The sequence below is a fragment of the Panthera uncia genome, chromosome B1 (genome assembly GCF_023721935.1).
Source record: "Panthera uncia isolate 11264 chromosome B1, Puncia_PCG_1.0, whole genome shotgun sequence".
In the NCBI taxonomy this organism is placed as follows: Eukaryota; Metazoa; Chordata; class Mammalia; order Carnivora; family Felidae; genus Panthera; species Panthera uncia.
Genome location: NC_064811.1, coordinates 131599764 through 131605763, shown reverse-complemented (window position 1 = coordinate 131605763; position 6000 = coordinate 131599764). Strand labels below are relative to the sequence as shown.

Here is a 6000-nt window from a genome sequence, read left to right as displayed (position 1 = left end):
GAAAGACAAAAAAGGCATGATCCTGCCTCCTTTAAGAAGGCCACATTCTCATTCCCCATGTTAATTTTTAAATGATTTCATTCTATAAATTAAAATTATCAAAAATGATAAAATAAATTGAACAGTACTGAAAAATAATAGGTGTCAAACTCCTAATCAACACCATTGTAAGAACCACATTCATCTCCTTTTTTTTCCCCCCAAATTAGTAAAATCTGCTTTGAAAAACATTTTGATGTATTAATTTTTTTAAATTGGGGGAGATTTTGAAATTTTAACCCTGAATTCAACAACTAATTATCTTACCATACTGAAAAGACATAGTCATATAAGAAGTTTGTCAATTAGTTATTTAAATCACTAGAGAAAAATCTCAGAAATTTTTACTGAAAATTACCATAATAAAAAAGCTAACATTTTAATCACATCTAAGGAACCTTCAGTAGGATCCAGTTGGAAAAGAAAAAGAAAAGGAAATATAATTTACCCAGTGGCCATTACCAATCCCAATAAAACATTTAAATCTAAGACAAGATTTTAACTCTGTAATGCATCCTTTGTTCACTTAAAACAAAAATCTCTATTTAAATTTAAATGTTATTTTCTGTAATGGCATTTGCTTTGCAAATTAAGTATTTCCATTGACTTTTTTTTTAAAAAGAGAGAAGGAGAAAGAGGAAGAGAGGAAGAAGGAAAAAATATACTCTCTGAAAACTCTATACAACAAAACATGCTGGACTAATTAGGAAACAATTGCTCTTTTCAGCCTTCCTTAAAATTCGGGGGGCTCTAGGAAGTTGAAAAGTCTGTACAGTGCTATTGGAAGAGATTATGAGAGGATCCGAGGTCTGAGCATGAATCAGCATTCTATTGTCATAATGTCACAGTGCAATGACCTTATCACTTTAAAGGCTTGATGTGAAATGGAAATGCTCCATACTTCTTGAGTCAGCAGGTTGAAGCCTGCAAGACCTCAAAAAGGAAAAAGCACAGGAATAAGTTTTCTTTAACATCAAGCTTCTAACGTTTCATATAGTATTTTCATTTAAATATTTAACATCTCTAATCCCAAAATAGAATGTTTCAACTGATGCCATTCTTTCTTTGATTGTATAGTGTAGTATAGTGCAGTATAATGTATCATTTTCTTGAAATTCTCTTGTGATAAGTAAAGTATGTAAGTTTAACTACAAAAAAAACCAAACAACTAATGACAAATTAATTATTCTTACATATAAAGACCTACGTCTTTCTTTGTAACCTTCAATTGATTATAACAATATTTACAACACCAGGTTGTAAGGTATTGTGTTCTGGTACATGTGTCCCAGTTTTCTTCACACCATGAATTCTAATCTTTGCTTAATAGCATCCAAGTTGATTCTAATTCTACAAAATGTTTGCATATGTTGATAACTCCAGTTTTACTAATTACCTCAATAAAAATGGCAAGACATGATAACCCAGCCCATCTATAACCACTTATAATCTATAACTATACATAAACACACACACACACACACACACACACACACACACACACAAAATCATATTCCAGCAAATTGTAATAAAGATTTAGCAAACATTAATTAATTTTATGAACACAGATACACAACTTTAATAATTCACAACTAAAATTCAATGATAAGAAATATACCTCAAAAATGATATCTGCAGAATCAAGGTTTAAAAGCTGAAAAAAATACAAGTTTACAATTCTCTCTCTTCTAAGAGCATTAACAGTCAATGTTGTCCATGGATGCCTTTAGTAATCATTTATTACTATTATTATTAGTCAATTTTACAAGGATATTTAAGATAATCTATGCAAACTCAAAGACAATTGTTTTTAAAAGGTATTGTGAATTATTTTTCAAACAGCATTTTAGGTGAAGTTTTTCAAAGTGGATGCCATTTATAGATTTTTTTCTCAATTTCTCTAAATAAATTTGTTTACAGTGTTTCAAAAGGTATTTAGTGTGCGCAACAGTTTTATGAAAGAACAATATTTTCTCCAACATCCCCATCTGCTGGCTTAGAGAAAAAGTAGATTTTTATCTGTTATTTCTTTACATATTTTTATAATTTATTTTATGGAATTGAAATATAAAATTATTGAATTATTTTAAAATAGACTAATAGCAATTTGTCAAAGTCATTCATGAAAAGAAATAGAAAGGAAAGATTTTGAAGAGGAAATTTAATCCTTAAAAGTTTTCATTCTAAAGCCCTGTGGGATCAAATTCTCATGTTTATAGCTGCTTTAGACAATTTTACTTTAAAGAAATTTTAGGAATGAGCACAGTATTAGGTTATTAAATTTTTTGATAGTGTAAGAATATTTAGTATTTTCCTAATATTTGCTGTTTTGTTAAACTATATAAAATAAGTGGTGTGTACACATATGCCCAAATCAGATTTATTATTTTACAAAAATTTTTAGTTACTGTAATACATTGCTTTTGTGTAAGGACTATTAGAATATCTTCATATCCTCATACTAAGGTTCTTAGACAAGACCACAGTGGCCTGTGCACACTAAAGGCATCAAGGTCTACAAGACTTTGAAAACTATTTAAAAGAGCATAGAAGAAAAATGTTAGAAGAAGAAATGAATTTCTATGAGAAAAATATTCATTTATTCCCTGACAACTAGAAGGAACTCAATATATATTGAAAAAAGGAAGGAAGGGAGTGGAGAGGGAGGAAAGAAAGAAAGAGGGAAAGAAAGAAAGAGGGAGGGAAGGAAGGGAGGAGGGGAGGGAAAAAGGGAGGAATTCTTGAGGTCCCACACTAGTCTGAACTATTGAACACATCAGATGCTAGTCTTTTTTTTTTTCCAGTTTTATGGTTTGTATTTTCTGATATTAAAGGTTTAGGTTTTAACAGTTTTCAGGGAAAAAAAAACTCTCAGTACGATTTCTAGCTAAGAAGAAAGAAAAGGAGAAAAGAAAAGGGGGTGGGAGGAGGGGGAGAGACAGAGCAAAAGAAAGAATTGGAAATCTGTCTTTATTTCCTCAGGTACTGATGGCAACAAATGGGAATAAACAGGTACTTTCCTTATCTCACTGTGACTGTGAAAGAGGAAGATGTGGGAGTTCAGTGCCCTGCACAGTCGTTTTACCCAGCTCACAAAATAATGACTTCATTTCATTTGCATAACTTTAACCCAGTTGGTGGATCTTGCTGGATCCTTAAATCAATGTCAACCTACACATTCCAAATAAGTGCCTTCATCTCAGGAATAAAATTAAATGAGTAAATGAATTTCTTTTATGTTATGAAGTTATAAAACTCCACTTTCTGAATATAGAAATTTAACTCTGAGAATCTTACAGTTTAGCTAGGTAAAACAAGAAGCTACTGTATGAACATTGATGGATGACACCTATTTTAATAATGGAGTTAAAAAGTAGAATTCCTTACATTTCTGGAGGAAATGAGAGAAAGTCGTTTTGGTTTTAGCTATCAACATATTTGATGTTGCCTTCCACTTCATAGTGAAGAATCGTGGACTCCCCTGACAGAAAAGGCAAGCCAACAGAGGCTAAGCATTGGAGAAAAACCTGGAGCAGGATTTAAATGATCAAGACGGATCTTGATAAATTTGATATTCAAGATTTCCATTCAGTTCTTGACTGCTGACTTCACGACTGTAGTTTACATGAGCATAAAAGAGTTACACTAATTTTAATGTTCTATTGCCCTTGGCAAAACGAAAAGAAATGAAGGACACAAACGCTCCATTTCTTGTTACAATCTCTAGATTGTGAAATTCCTAAGGGAATGAAGAAAGCGAGTCGCAAAAATGTTATTTGCTCAATGAGTCAATGTCAACTCCAGAAAATTCTATCCAATGGGTCTCCTTTGTATAACAGTCCCTTACTAGTTCTCTTTAGCAATCAGTAAGATCACTTATAACATGGGAGTAGTACATGCCAAACTTGAAAAGACATTCAGTTCTTCACCATGATTTATTTTAGTGTCTTAGAATAATAATCCATGGATGAATAATTTTGGGATCTGGAGACATGCATTTTTATTTCAGCTTCATTTTCTGAGAAAAACAAAAAAAAATTTGTGCAAAATGACGATTTGATCTTCCCAGTTTCTCAGAAGTGTGGTCAAACAAATTGTGTGTGTATGTGTGTTTTCAATGAAAATCATGTGCCATGGATGTATTCATTCTGTGGAAATTCATGGAGTTATATATGTATTTAATACACATTTTCTGTCTGCATATGTTATTCCAATACAATTTATATTAAAAATAAATCTATTCAAAAATATTGAGACTGAGGACCTAACCTAGTTATAACCTAAACCAAAAGTAATCTTTAATCTTTACAAAGACCCAACAGTCATTCAATATCTCTTAGAAGCAAGGAATATTCATTTTGTTCAGTGGACATATCTGTCATCTTCTTACTCTGGCCCTCTCACTATTTTCACCAATGAGTGAACTTCTCAAACACTGACCATTTTTCAAAGTGTACCTGTCAATTACTTTCACCCTGTATTAAAAATCTACATACTTCCAATAATCATAGTCCTTAGTTTCATTACTTTTCAAAGCATTTTCACACTAGTATACAATTACATACAGTTAGATACTTAGCACAGGCGCGTGTTAAACTCTTAATTCAGGAAAAGAAAAATAGAAACTTGATATCAAAACAACCTAAATCCGGTAGGTCAATAGGTCAAGTATAAAAACCTTCAACAATTAAACTACAACAGTTTCTTTGTATTTGTATATGTACTAAAATTGTTCCAAATATTCCTAATATTCTTCCACTGAGTTTTTTAAAGCTGCAAATCCACTTTAAGACTCTCTCTCTCTTCCTCACCCCTCACCCCCACCTTTAGTTTCTTTTCTCACTTGGTATGTGTATATATATATATATATATATATATATATGGCACTGAAAACTTCTTAAATAGGTTGTTTATAAACAATTGGATTGTAGACACCTAACATAACCACAATAATGCCCCTGTTCTACCAGTAAAGGAAAACTGTTCCATTCCTTCATCCGCATGATGGTAGTTTCAAAATGAGTTGATGATGTTCCTGATATACCATAATCAAGCTAACCCATCGACTCTATGATTAATGCTCAGTATGGGGAATTGCGATGGCAACCAGTTTGTCTCATGTGGGAACGCTGCAGTTGGGCTTTTTCTGGGGTAATTTTCCGCTAGCTCCTTTACACTGTCGCCAAAGTGGAAGGTGGGCCATCTGCAACCCACCCCTCCAAACTGTTAACTATGAAATAAAAACCGAGAACATTAAGGCAGGAAAGACTCTCCCAAGCCGGTTGGCAGGAAATGATGGCAGCTGCTGGGAAGGGGGCAGGAAGGTACAAGTGGCGGCGGCTGCACTGCCCACGCCGTCGCAGGGGTGGGAGCGCCAGGACAGGAGCCCGCGAACCCTTCCACTGAACCTTTTAGAGACTTAATTGCTTGCGTTCTATCACTCTGTCCGAAGCCTTGGCAGAGCTTCATCGCGTGTCCCGGAACCCCGCGCGGAGTGCTAGGGCTAATATGGATAACTGCAAAGACTAAAATGGCTGATCAGCCACTTCTCCTTCAGATTTCCAAACTCGGCCGGCTCCAACTGCTTTCAGGTCCTTCAGCTCTTGCTGCCTTTGCTGGAGCCCCGCTACCTAAGAACAAAGCGCACCCGGCCGGCGAGCTGACCGCGGCGCCCACGGCAGAATCGCCCCCTTCAACTTAGGCTCAAGCTGAACAGAGCAACGAGAAATTGACAGCGCTCCCCCTCCACCCCTACCCGACCCGGCCGGGCCCTGGGCCTGCGTCAGCCTCCGCTCCTCGCCGAGCCTCGCCGCGCCCCTCGGGTGGGCGTTACGTAACAGCCCGGAACCCAACTCCAGAACCATTTTAACAACTTGTCCCGTCGAGGTGGGTAATATGGGGCTCCAGGGGTCCAGACGATGAATCCGTCCTGGGCCTGTGGATTTAAATCCAGGGCCAGGA

The 6000-nt window shown here is 35.6% G+C and overlaps 1 protein-coding gene across 3 annotated transcripts in view; it reads right to left on the bottom strand.

Moving 5' to 3' along the window:
* Positions 1–6000, bottom strand: part of GRIA2 (glutamate ionotropic receptor AMPA type subunit 2) — a 156255-nt gene that overhangs the window by 149015 nt on the left and 1240 nt on the right. The window lies entirely within an intron of this gene.